A 14,468-nucleotide genomic window follows, 5' to 3' on the forward strand; every position below is an offset into this window, starting at 1 on the left:
AATTTGAAATGATTTTTTTTTATTTTTGAGAGAGAGTCTTACTCTGTTCTCTAGGCTAGAGTGCTGGGTGTCAGCCTAGCTCACAGCAACCTCAAACTCCAGGGCTCAAGTGATCCCCCTGCCTTAGCCTCCAGAGTAACTAGGACTACAGGCATCCACCATAACACCTGGTTAATTTTTCTATTTTTAGTAGATATGGGGAGGGTCTTGCTTTTGTTCAGTCTGGTCTCTGAGGCCTCTTGCCTCAGCCTCCCAGAGTGCTAGGATTACAGGCATGAGCCACCACACTTGGACTTGGAAATGAATATTCATTAAACACAGAAATGCTTTCAAGTTTTATTTGCCATTATTTGTTTAGTTTGAAATATTAAAAAATTTGCTTGGAGCCCATAGCTTCTGCTTGGACACAGAAGTTCTTAGGGTAACTCTGGTTAGGGAGCCAGCCACGTACACCAGGGCTGTCAGGTTTGAACCCAGACTGGGCCTGCTAAACAACAATGACAACTACAAGAAAAAAAAAAAATAGCTGAGCATTGTAGTGGGCACCTGTAGTCCCAGCTACGTGGGAGACTGAAGCAAGAGAACTGCTTGAGCCCAAGAGTTGTAGGTTGCTGTGAGCTGTGGCACTCTACCGAGGGCGACACAGTGAAACTCTGTCTCAAAAAAAAAAAAAAAGAAAGAAACATTAAAAAATAAATCTTATCCGCGGAGGGAGGGAAGAAGGAGGGAGGCCAGCCCTCCACTGGGGCATGGAGCCGCCGGCCGTGCACCTCTGAGGCCCCGGGTTCATGGAATATGAAGACAAGCCTGGAAGACCTAGCAAGCCACCCTCTCCAAAGCAGAATGTGAGGAAGTATCTTGATTTTGAGCCACTTTCCTCCACTGCTCTCATCCTCGAAGACAGACCAGCAAACCTCCCTGCAAAACCAGCTGACGAAGCTCAGAAACACAGACAACAGTGTGAAGAGATGGTGGTTCAGGCCAAAAAATGAGAGCTGAAAGAAGCCCAACAGAGGAAAAAGCAGCTGGAAGAAAGGTGCAGAGAGAGGAAAGCATTGGAAACGCTGTTCTTACTTGGAATAATGAAATTCTACCTACCTGGGAAACAGTGTGGTGCTCTAGAAAACTTCGAGATTTATAGTGGCAGGGAATCCCTCCAAGGGTGAGAGGCAAAGTCTGGAGCTTAGCCATTGGCAAGGAGTTAAATATCACCCACGAGCTTTTTGACATCTGTCTTGCCCGAGCCAAGGAGAGGTGGTGGTCCCTTTGCACAGGAGGTTCTGACGTGGAGAGTGAAGATGCTGGGTTTTCAGCAGCAGACAGAGAAGCTAGTCTGGAGCTTATTAAACTGGACATATCTAGAACGTTTCCTAATCTCTGCATTGTCCAGCAAGGCGGTCCATACCATGACATGTTGCACAGTATTTTGGGTGTTTATAATTGCTACTGGCCGGATGTGGGTTATATTCAGGGCATGTCCTTTATAGCAGCAGTACTGATCTTGAACTTGGATACTGCAGATGCCTTTATTGCTTTTCTAATCTTTTTTTTTTTTATTTTTAAAATTTTTTATTTTGTATTCTTTTTTTTTTTTTTTTCATTGTTGGGGATTCATTGAGGGTACAATAAGCCAGTTACACTGATTGCAATTGTTAGGTAAAGTCCCTCTTGCAATCATGTCCTGCCCCGATAAAGTGTGACACACACTAAGGCCCCACCCCCCTCCTTCCATCCCTCTTTCTGCTCCCCCCCCATAACCTTAATTGTAATTAATGGTCCTCGTATCAAGATTGAGTACATAGGATTCATGCTTCTCCATTCTTGTGATGCTTTACTAAGAATAATGTCTTCCACTTCCATCCAGGTTAATACAAAGGATGTAAAGTCTCCATTTTTTTTAATGGCTGAATAGTATTCCATGGTATACATATACCACAGCTTGTTAATCCATTCTTGGGTTGGTGGGCATTTAGGCTGTTTCCACATTTTGGCGATTGTAAATTGAGCTGCAATAAACAGTCTAGTACAAGTGTCCTTATGATAAAAGGATTTCTTTCCTTCTGGGTAGATGCCCAGTAATGGGATTGCAGGATCGAATGGGAGGTCTAGGTTGAGTGCTTTGAGGTTTCTCCATACTTCCTTCCAGAAAGGTTGTACTAGTTTGCAGTCCCACCAGCAGTGTAAAAGTGTTCCCTTCTCTCCACATCCACGCCAGCATCTGCAGTGTTGAGATTTTGTGATGTGGGCCATTCTCACTGGGGTTAGATGATATCTCAGGGTTGTTTTGATTTGCATTTCTCTAATATATAGAGATGATGAACATTTTTTCATGTGTTTGTTAGCCATTCGTCTGTCATCTTTAGAGAAAGTTCTATTCATGTCTCTTGCCCATTGATATATGGGATTGTTGGCTTTTTTCATGTGGATTAATTTGAGTTCTCTATAGATCCTAGTTATCAAGCTTTTGTCTGATTGAAAATATGCAAATATCCTTTCCCATTGTGTAGGTTGTCTCTTTGCTTTGGTTATTGTCTCCTTAGCTGTACAGAAGCTTTTCAGTTTAATGAAGTCCCATTTGTTTATTTTTGTTGTTGTTGCAATTGCCATGGCAGTCTTCTTCATGAAGTCTTTCCCCAGGCCAATATCTTCCAGTGTTTTTCCTATGCTTTCTTTGAGGATTTTTATTGTTTCATGCCTTAAATTTAAGTCCTTTATCCATCTTGAATCAATTTTTGTGAGTGGGGAAAGGTGTGGGTCCAGTTTCAGTCTTTTACATGTAGACATCCAGTTCTCCCAACACCATTTATTGAATAGGGAGTCTTTCCCCCAAGGTAAGTTCTTGTTTGGTTTATCGAAAATTAGGTGGTAGTAAGATGTTAGTTTCATTTCTTGGTGTTCAATTCGATTCCAAGTGTCTATGTCTCTGTTTTTGTGCCAGTACCATGCTGTCTTGACCACTATGGCTTTGTAGTACAGACTAAAATCTGGTATGCTGATGCCCCCAGCTTTATTTTTGTTACTAAGAACTGCCTTAGCTATACGGGTTTTTTTCCGGTTCCATACAAAACGCAGAATCATTTTTTCCAAATCTTGAAAGTACGATGTAGGTACTTTGATAGGAATGGCATTGAATAGGTAGATTGCTTTGGGAAGTATAGACATTTTAACAATGTTGATTCTTCTCATCCATGAGCATGGTATGTTCTTCCATTTGTTAATATCCTCTGCTATTTCCTTTCTGAGGTTTTCATAGTTTTCTTTATAGAGGTCCTTCACCTCCTTCGTTAGGTATATTCCTAGGTATTTCATTTTCTTTGAGACTATGGTGAAGGGAGTTGTGTCCTTAATTAGCTTCTCATCTTGACTGTTATTGGTGTATACAAAGGCTACTGACTTGTGGACATTGATTTTATATCCTGAAACATGACTGTATTTTTTGATGACTTCTAGGAGTCTTGTGGTTGAGTCTTTGGGGTTCTCTAAGTATAAGATCATGTCGTCAGCAAAGAGGGAGAGTCTGACCTCCTCTGCTCCCATTTGGATTCCCTTTATTTCCTTGTCTTGCCTAATTGTATTGGCTAGAACTTCCAGCACTATGTTGAATAGTAAAGGTGACAGAGGACAACCTTGTCTGGTTCCAGTTCTAAGAGGAAAAGCTTTCAGTTTTACTCCATTCAGTAAAATATTGGCTGTGGGTTTGTCATAGATAGCTTCAATCAGTTTTAGAAATGTGCCACCTATGCCTATACTCTTCAGTGTTCTAATTAGAAAAGGATGCTGGATTTTATCAAATGCTTTTTCTGCATCTATTGAGAGGATCATGTGATCTTTATTTTTGCCTCTCTTAATATGGTGGATAACGTTTATGGACTTGTGTATGTTAAACCAGCCTTGCATCCCTGGGATGAAGCCTACTCGATCATGATGAATGACTTTTTTGATGATAAGCTGTAATCTATTGGCTAGGATTTTGTTGAGAATTTTTCCATCTATATTCATGAGTGAGATTGGTCTGAAATTCTCCTTTTTGTTTGGGTCTTTTCCTGGTTTTGGTATCAGGGTGATGTTTGCTTCATAGAATGTGTTGGGGAAGATTCCTTCTTCCTCAGTTTTTTGGAATAATTTCTGCAGTACAGGAGTAAGCTCTTCCTTGAAGGTTTGATAGAATTCTGAGTGAAGCCATCTGGATCAGGGCATTTTTTAGTTGGAAGCTTTTTTATTGTTTCTTTGATCTCAGTGCTTGAAATTGGTCTGTTCAGGAGGTCTATTTTCTCCTGGCTAACTCTAGGGAGAGGGTGTGATTCCAAATACTGATCCATTTCCTTCACATTGTCAAATTTCTGGGCATAGAGTTTCTGGTAGTATTCAGAGATGATCTCTTGTATCTCTGTGGGATCAGTTGTTATTTCCCCTTTATCGTTTCTGATTGAGGTTACTAGAGATTTTACTTTTCTATTTCTAGTTAGTCTGGCCAATGGTTTATCTATTTTATTTATTTTTTCAAAAAACCAACTCCTTGTTTCAGTAATTTTCTGAATGATTCTTTTGTTTTCAGTTTCATTGATCTCTGATTTGATTTTGGATATTTCTTTTCTTCTACTGAGTTTAGGCTTAGATTGTTCTTCTTTTTCCAATTCCATAAGATCTCTTGTGAGATTGTTGATGTGCTCTCTTTCTGTTTTTTGAATGTAGGCATCTAAAGCGATGAATTTTCCTCTCAAAACTGCTTTTCCAGTATCCCACAGGTTTTGGTAGCTTGTGTCTTCATTGTTGTTATGCTCAAGGAAGTTAATGATTTCCTGTTTTATTTCTTCCTGCACCCATCTGTTATTCAAGAGAAGATTGTTTAATTTCCATGCCTTTGGGTGGGGTTGAGCATTTTTGTTAGAGTTGAGTTCCACCTTTAGTGCCTTATGGTCTGAAAAGATACAAGGTAAAATTTCAATTCTTTTGATTCTGTTGATATTTGTTTTGTGTCCCAGGATATGATCAATTTTGGAGAATGTTCCATGGGGTGATGAGAAGAATGTATATTCTTTATCTTTGGGATGGAGTGTTCTATATGCGTCTATCAAGCATAGTTGTTCTAGGGTCTCATTTAAATCTCTTATATCTTTGTTTAATTTCTGTTTAGAGGATCTGTCCAGCTTTGTAAGAGGTGTGTTAAAGTCCCCTGTTATGATGGTATTATCAGATATTCATTTTGCTCAGACTGAGTAAGGTCTGCTTCAAGAATCTGGGAGCATTTACATTGGGTGCATAAATATTTAGAATTGAAATGTCTTCTTGTTGTAGTTTTCCCTTGACCAATATAGAGTGACCATCTTTGTCTTTTTTGACTTTAGTTGCTTTAAATCCACATGTATCTGAAAATAAGATTGCAACTCCTCTTTTCTTCTGAATTCCATTTGCCTGAAAAATTGTCTTCCAACCCTTGACTCAGAGCTTTAATTTGTCTTTTGAAGCCAGGTGTGTTTCTTGCAGACAGCAAATGGATGGCTTGTGTTTTTTAATCCAGTCAGCCAATCTATGTCTCTTCAGTGGGGAATTCAAGCCATTAACATTTATTGAGATAATTGATAAGTGTGGTAGCATTCTATTCGTCTTATTTGGTGAGAGTCCATTGCTTAGTTTTATCTTTTGCATCAGTGTGGAGGTTAGGTTCTGTCCTTTGATTTCTGAGTTCTTACTTTGCTGCTGATCCATTGTGGTGGTCAGTGTGCAGAACAGGTTGAAGTATTTCCTGTAGAGCTGGTCTTGTTGTGGCGAATTTCCTCAATGTTTGTATATCCGTAAATGATTTGATTTCTCCGTCAATTTTGAAGCTTAGCTTAGCCGGGTACAGAATTCTGGGCTGAAAATTGTTCTGTTTAAGTAGATTAAAGGTAGATGACCATTGTCTTCTTGCTTGGAAAGTTTCATTAGAGAAGTCTGCGGTCACTCTGATGGATTTGCCCCTGTAGGTCAACTGGCTCTTACTCCTGGCAGCTTGCAGAATCTTTTCTTTTGTCTTGACTTTGGACAGGTTCATCACAATGTGTCTTCGAGAAGCTCAGTTAGAGTTGAGGCGACCTGGGGTCCGATATCCCTCTGAAAGCAGTGTGTCAGAATCTTTGGTGATGTTTGGGAAATTTTCTTTTATAATATTCTCTAGTATGGCTTCCATTCCTCTGGGGCATTCTTCTTCCCCTTCTGGAATTCCTATAACTCGTATGTTGGAACGCTTCATAAAGTCCCATAATTCTGACAGTGAATGTTCTGCTTTCTCTCTCTTCTTTTCTGCCTCTTTTACTGTCTGAGTTATCTCAAGAAGTTTGTCTTCTACCTCTGAAATTCTTTCTTCTGCATGGTCTAACCTGTTGCTGATATTTTCCATTGCATCTTTAAGTTCCCTAATTGACTGTTTCAGTTCCTTCAGGTCTGCTATATCCTTTTTATATTCTTTATATCGTTCATCTCTTATTTGATTCTGTTTTTGGATTTCCTTTTGGTTATTTTCCACTTTATTAGCAATTTCCTTCATTGTTTCCATCATTTCTTTCATTGTTTTCAACATGTGTATTCTAAATTCCCTTTCTGTCATTGCTAACATTTCTTTACAGGCGGAATCATCTGCAGTAGCTACCTCATGGTCCCTTGGTGGGGTTGTTCTAGACTGGTTCTTCATGTTGCCTGGAGTTTTCTGCTGATTCTTCCTCATGAGTGATTTCTTTTATCTGTTTCCTTGCCCTAATTTTCCTTTCACTTCCTCTTGCTCTTTAAGTTCTTGTGCCTGTGGAAGTTGTGGGCGGGTTTAGACGGATTGAACACATGCGACCACTTGCCGGTTTTCCACTGTTTTAGTCCTCCTCTTGGGGTCCAGAAGTCTCTCGCTGACTCCCTGTATCCTCATAGGAGTGATGATAGGCAGTTCCCACCAGCCAGAGATGCCTGGAGTCCTATGTCCCCAGACTCACGGTGCCCAGATGCAAGGAAGCTGTTACTCGGCCGCCATCTTGCTCCGCCTCTCCGCTTTTCTAATCTTTTGAATAAACCCTGTCAAATGGCATTTTTCCGAGTGGATCATGGCCTTATGTTGACTTACTTTGCTGCATTTGAAGTATTCTTTGAAGAAAATTTGCCAAAATTATTTGCTCATTTCAAGAAGAACAACTTAACTGCAGACATTTACCTAATTGATCGGATTTTTACCTTATATAGTAAATCTCTGCCCCTCGATCTGGCCTGTCGTATCTGGGATGGGTTCTGCTGAGATGGGGAAGAGTTCTTGTTCCGCATGGCCCTGGGCATCCTGAAGCTTTTTGAGGACATCCTGACGAAGATGGACTTCATCCACATGGCGGAGTTCCTGACCAGGCTGCCCGAGGACTTGCCCACAGAAGAGCTGTTTGCTTCCATTGCCATAGTTCAGATGCAAAGTCGGGACAAAAAGTGGGCTCAGGTACTGACTGCTCTGCAGAAAGACAGCAGAGAAATGGAGAAAGGGAGCCCATTCCTCAGACACTGAGGCTGCAGATGTGACTTGCGTTCAACATGGAGGCAGTGCTCCAGTGGCACCCGTCTTGTTTCAGACTGACACCAGGCAATCGAGAAGGACCGGGCCTCTTCTTGATTCCTAACCCTGGAGACACTGGAGTTGGCCTTAAACAAAACAAACAGAAAAAACTTCTAAAGAATTAAACCAAGGCTTAGCCTTAAGAAGCTCAGTAACGATGCCCTGGTGTTGGCACAGCCAACTGCTATGTTTTCTGCATGGTTTAAAGATTGGGCAGTAGCTAACTTCCTCCCCTCCTTTATTTTAGCAGAAGTTAATCAAATTGTCATGCTTTTATGTCAACAACTGGAAAGTACATTACAATCTTTCTTAGCGAGGAGCCTGCATGAGAAATGTTATTTGAAAGACCTAAGAGATGTTATTGGTTCATATTTACATATTTTAGATAAAAAGGAGATTGAGTTATGGAGGTAATCTTTCCAAAGCTGGAGATTATGTTCCTAAAACTCACCTGGCAAAGACTGCACCAAAGGAAAGCAGGCTCTCTGAGGCAGGTACTGAGTGCTCCCTGGGAATCAGCCCAACCTGCGGGTTGGCATTTTATCATGTTGCCTTTACAAAATTATAGCAGAAACGCTGAAATGAACACTGAGGTTCCAGTGGGAACCTGCTCCCTGAAAGATCACTCCTTGCATCTGCTGAGCAAGGGTGGAAAGTTTGAGCAGGAGGAGCTATTTGCAAAGAAGGCCTGTGGCAATACAGACAGGTTTACCAGTTGTTAGAAACCTGGGCAACAACCCCCCTTTGAATAAAATGCTTGGGAAGGAGAATGTGGAGACTTGCCCCTCTTGCACTCTACCTGTTTTTATGGAGATTGGAGTGTAGCGGTGCAGCCTGAGGAATCAGCACCCACACACACACACACCCACACACACACACACACACCCACACACACACACACACACACACCCTGGAAGGCTGCTCCTCTGCTCTAAGAATGTTCTCCCTCGCCTCTGTCCCCTGAACAGCTGGATCAGTCCTAAGTGCCAGTGAATCTCTCCTTGCACTTTTGGCTTTAGAATAAGTGCTTCCTAACCTGTTGTAGAGGTGAGGGAGAGGGCAACAAGCATCTGATAGCCCAGTCAGAATGCCCATATCTGGACCTTGAGCCCTTTCCCATTTGAGCTGGTTTTCCCAAGGTCATTGGTGAATTTTATGTTCTAGCTTTTCCTTGGCTCATTTTGAGAACTTTGTATAAGAACTTTTGCTGTCCAAATTCACAGAAATGAACAGTTTTTGCACAGAATAGCCTAAATGGCAGGCTAGTGTCTGCGGAAGCAGGTTCCGACATGATGTAACCAGCTGGTCTTTGGGAGTGCCCGGCAGAGCAGGTTTGGGGCACACAGTGAGCTGTGCAAGAGTGCCTCAGTGTGGTCTGCACTCTACAGCCCCACAGCTGTACTGCCCACAGGGAGCACCCCCATGCTGATCTAGTTTCTGACTTTGAGGAGTCTTTGGCTCTTTCAGTATAGCATGCTATGGGGGATGGGCTGGGGGCTGGGGGTTGGGGGAGTAAAGCCTATCTGTGGCATTATTTTTCTAGGTTTTTCTATTTCTGCCGTACTGCTAATGACTCTTCGAAGTTCAGAAACAAGTTGCCGACCTAGGGGTCATCCTCATGCCTTCCATCCCAACTCTGAACCGAGTGCCATTTGTCCTGGAATCTCCTTTCTTCCCCTTCTATTCTCAACTGACTCTCCAGGGAGGTTGCTGAGCACCATGGACCCTTTCTGCCTCAGCCTTTAAATGCTGACTCGCCTTCCCTCTAGGAGGAGGCGTCCTGTCTTCAGTGGAGGTCTTGGCAGCCTCCAGACCTAGCCATTTTCTGACATCTAGATGCTGAATGTAACCCAGACTGAGCTGGGCTGGGGGGTAGTGGGTGGGCCACCTGAGCACTGTGGCTCCTTACAAATGTACTTATTTTTGTTCCATGATGTGGGTGTTTGGTTCTTTGAAGATGTATGTATTTTCTTACTGTACATAAAGATGTTCCTTAAGTCATACAGAAAGAGATGCAACAAGGGGCCTGCACAGCTTGTTCAGAATGCAGTTGTAAACTTTGTGTGTATTCAAAACTCAGCTCTTAGCATTTCTTGTCAAGCAGTTTGACATAGATCCTTTTGGATAGTACCACTTATGCATTAAGTCCTTAAACAGAATTCTATGCCAATCTGGAATGTACACCACATCTGGAGTTCAGAAGAGGATTTTTTTTTTTTTTTGAGACAGAGTCTCAAGCTGTTACCCTGCGCCGAGTGCCATGGCATCACAGCTCACAGCAAACTCTTGGGCTTGAGTGATTCTCCTGCCTCGGCCTCCCAAGTAGCTGGGACTGTGGGTGCCTGCCACAATGCCTGGCTATTTTTTGTTGTTGTCGCTGCCATTGTCATTGTTGTTTTCTAGCTGGCCCAGGCTGGGTTTGAACCCGCCAGCTTTGGTGTACGTGGCCAGCACCCTACCCATTGAGCTACGGGCGCTGCCCAGAAGAGGTTTTTATGACCTGTTTAGGGATTATATGAGGTCTTGCTAGTTCAGTGCATCCTCTTCAGAGGCCAGAAACTTCTGAGTCTCCATCCAGGGTCACTCAGTCCCTTCCCACTGAGGCTGGTGTAGAGTCGTGCCTCTCTTTCTGTGTCATTGCTGAGGCCACCTGGGAACAGATGCTGCCATGCTGTGCTTGGGAAGTCTGCACATTCTACTTCAGATGCCCTTGGCTTTGGGGTCTCAGACTTCAGCCCGGGACTGTTGCAGCTTGTGTGCGAAGGTGAGCACTGTGTCTCCAGTCACTGAGCTCTCCTGTAGAAACACTGTTCTTTCACAAGGGACTTTTTAACTACTCAGTTTTTGACTATTTTAAATAGTTTGCTGAAAACTCCTCATAACACTTGCTACATATCATGTTTTAATTGGCTTGTACAGTTAACCTTTTATTTAGTAAAGTATCTAAGTAGGACTTTTTTGAATTGTAAATAATGTGGTTTTATTAAATAAAAGTCATATAAAATTGTTAAAAAAATAAATCCTAGCAATTTTAGAGGAAACAAACCACCACCCCAAAGTGGCAATTCCCCCTTTAGGAATAGTTTGTAAGTATTTTTCAATAATAATTATAACAGGGGCATCATCACCAACCCAAATGGTTCCTTAAAATTTGCCAAATTCTTGCACATTCAGACTCTTAGTATTTGAAAGGGCCCATTTAGCGACTGGCAGGGAACTGGTAGTATTATTATGTTCATGTTTTAAAAATGTGGGCAGCAAAAGCAGAAGGCAGTCAAATGAGGAGGCTCGTGTCGGCCCAGTGTTAGATAGAGAAAGTCGGACCTCGGCAAAGGCTTTCTGATCTCGAAGCCGTTCCTCACCACACTGTGATACTTCTTACCTGTATTTATAAACAGCTGTATAAAGAAACAATTCTTTTTGGGGTGCAGTCCAGTTAGGATTCATGGTTCCTGGGCACAGCCTACCGGGTAGCCCCCTTCTCTCCGGCCACCCTCTGCCCTTCTTCTCCCCTTCTCCTCAGACTCAAACTTCCTCATAAAATATCTGCAACCAAAGGAGGAAGTGGTATCAGAAAATATACATATTTGAGCATGCCGAGGTCTGAAAAACGGCTATTTATATCTTCTAACTACTTTGAGATTTCACATAAACAGATGGACACAGAAGTGCTTAGAGTAACTCTGGCACATCGTGGCAAATGACATAATGAGAACAATGGCAAAGGACGTGAACTACTGACGCAGTAAGACAGTACAAGTGATAACTTTCCCTGCTGTGGCTCTAAAAGGTCAAAAATGCCGCTTCCTGGCCAGGGCGGTGGGCCACTCCTGTGATCTTAGCACTAGCACTCTGGGAGGCTGAGGTGGGAGGATTGCTTGAACTCAGGAGTTCCAGAGCTGTCTGAGCAAGAACAATACGCCATCTCTACAAAAAATAGAAAAAGTAACTGGGTGTGGTGGTGGGTGCCTGTTGTCCTACCTCCTGGGGAGGCTGAGGCAGGAGGATTGCTTGAACCCAGGAATTTGAGGTTGGTGTGAGCTAGGCTGATGCCACAGCCTACCTCTGTCCTGCAGAATAAAGACTCTGTTTACACACACACACAGACACACACACACACACAGCTTCACAGTCTTCTATGAAATGACCAGAAGAATCATACTACACCTTTTTTTTTTTTTTTTTGAGATAGAGTCTCACCATGTCACTCGCTGTAGAGTGGGGTGGCATCACAGCTCACAGCAACCTCAAACTCTTGAGCTTAAGTGATTTTCTTGCCTCAGCCTCCTGAGTAGCTGGGACGACAGGTGCTGCCACAATGCCTGGCTATTTTTTTTTTTTTTTAATTGTACTCGACATTGTTGTTTAGCAGGCTCGAACCCACCAGGCCCGGCGTATGTGGCTGGTGCTGTAATCACTGAGCTACAGGTGCCGAGCCCCCTCTAATATTTTGAAATAAAAATAAATAAATAAATGTAACTATGACAAATATATTAAAGAGTTTTTACGGAAAAAATAAACAACATGTATGAACAGATGGGACAATTTATCAGAAAAATGAAAACTCCAAGAGGGAACTAGGTGGAAATTATAGAACTAAAAATATAATATCAGTAGGAAAGATTTTATTTCTAGGGTTTAACAGTAGACCAAATATAGCTGAAGAAGGGGTCAGTGAAGTTAAAGACAGGGTCAATAGAGTTTGTCCACGATACATACATGTACATATATTTTAATATACATATATACATATATGTATATATTTTAATATATGTATATATTTTATATACATATATATTTATTTATTTTTGAGACAGAGTCTCACTATGTCACCCTTGGTAGAGTGCCGTGGTGTCACAGCTCAAAGCAACCTCAAACTCTTGGGCTTAAACCTATTCTCTTGCCTCAGCCTCCCAAGTAGCTGGGACTACAGGCGCCTGCCACATGCCTGGCTATTTTTTTGTTGTAGTTGTCATTGTTGTTTAGCAGGCCCAGGCTGTGTTTGAACTCGCCAACCCCGGTGTATTTGGCCAGCGCCCTAACCACTGAGCTATGGGCACTGAGCCCATGCTACAGCTTTTAATATGACATTTCACACAATGTTCCATTCTGTCTTAGGTTCATGCTCTGTTTCACAACAGAATCGATCACACTACTTCTTAAAAGCTACCCTTTCTCTGTCAGAAAATAGGAACCTGCAGAACAGCCTCATTCTTCCTTTTTTAAGACTTCCACCCTGGAGATGAGCCGGGGGGTTGCAAGAAATTATATGTCCATCTCAGAAAATAGTTCCTCTTTCACCTGCCCGCCAGACCAATAACTAGACAAGTCATAGCATAGCACAGTTGGGGAGAAGCTGGGCCTGCTAAGGGAGGAAAAAGACTTATAGCAAATGAGGTACAAGATCTAGCTCTCATACCAGAGCTTCTAGGAGAGAAATTATGGGACAGGATTGAGTGTGCCAAATCAAGGGGAATGGAATATAATAAATACATAGTATTCAATATAAGAAAGTACTTTTCAATATGGGAGACCTCTCCCTTGACACAGATTTACTACAGGCAGGGTTCACTAAAGAAGATACTGAGGCATTGGTAGCCTTGCTTTGAAAACTTTGGGGAAATTATGGGTCACACTTACTTCGAGAGAAATTCCAGATTTCCATGATAAATCTGGGAATTCCCTGTATCATAGAGGGATTAAGACATGGGCAGGCTGGAATGGATGGAGATGCTATATAAAGTCAAAGAGCTTATCCACTGGCTGTAATCTGTGGGAAAGTTCAGAACACAGTCTATCAAACCCATAAGGAATGTCCTGGTGAGGGGACGCCAGTGCTGTTGCAGAGCTTATTGCTGTGATCTTCTGTAGGCCAGGGCTGAGGATGGCAGCAGTTTCACAGAAATGGTAATAATGTAGTCAGGTGGTGGCATTTAACCTTGAGAAGCAAGGTGGGTACCGTTATAATGAACAGGAGTAGCAGCCATAAAAGCTTGAGCCACCAAGAGCCAATTACTTGATTAATGGAGCATGGTCATCTGTGGGAAAGTTCAGAAAACAGTCTATAGCTACAGATAAGATAGCCAGACAGACAACAGGGTATTGGTCAATCTAAACTACAAAAGAAATCAAGGGTGGAGAATCAGGAAAGTAAATGCAGATCCAAAAAGAGTCACAGTCCCTACCCTAGTTCTCAAACCTAAGCCAGTTTTCAGACCCATAATCCATTCATTGACTTGGGAAGTGGCTGGGTCCACACCACCACAGTAAGCGGATACATTCGTGATTCCTCCTAGTTCTTTCCCCAAAGGGATCTATAGCTATTTATTCAGGAAACCATGCCCTAGGGAAAGGGGTATAATCAGATATTTTGAGAACTGTTGAACCTAAGATCTGACAAGATATTGGCAACTCTCTAACAGCAGGGGCGCATGTGGGCCAAGCAATAAATGGAGTCCTGGCTGATGTCCAGTTCACATGGAGTCCACGGAGCAACAAAGCATTCAGTTCTCCAGCCCTGAATGTGTGACTGTAGTGGACAAACTATGTAGTTGTCAGAAAACTCCTGTGTGTTCCCTGGCCTGTGCAGTTAAAGTTGTCACATAGAGGGAAGGACAAGGGGAAAGCTCTAGAATTCCCTCCTCCATCAATAGAATACACCTGAAACAATTTTACACCCCAAGGGAAATTGCAGGAGTTAGTGCCCACCTTAAAGATCCAAAGGTTGGCTGGGTCTTAGTCCCCTTCACGTCCTTGAACTTACTGGCAAGTGGAATATACAGATAGCCCCTAGCAGATGATATCCCCAATTACAGCCACTATTTTTAAGTGGGAGTGGGCGGTGGTAGCTTTCTCGGGTGCCTTTCAGGGAATTAAGAAAGATCAGTACAGCTATGGTTGTAAAAGGGACACT

General features: G+C 42.5%; 1 pseudogene; it reads left to right on the plus strand.

Annotated features, from left to right (window-relative positions):
* Positions 1–788: 788 nt before the first annotated feature.
* LOC128586295 (TBC1 domain family member 14-like) lies at positions 789–7,507 on the plus strand (annotated as a pseudogene).
* Positions 7,508–14,468: the final 6,961 nt, after the last annotated feature.

This window comes from Nycticebus coucang, chromosome 5 (assembly GCF_027406575.1).
Source record: "Nycticebus coucang isolate mNycCou1 chromosome 5, mNycCou1.pri, whole genome shotgun sequence".
NCBI classification, from domain to species: Eukaryota; Metazoa; Chordata; class Mammalia; order Primates; family Lorisidae; genus Nycticebus; species Nycticebus coucang.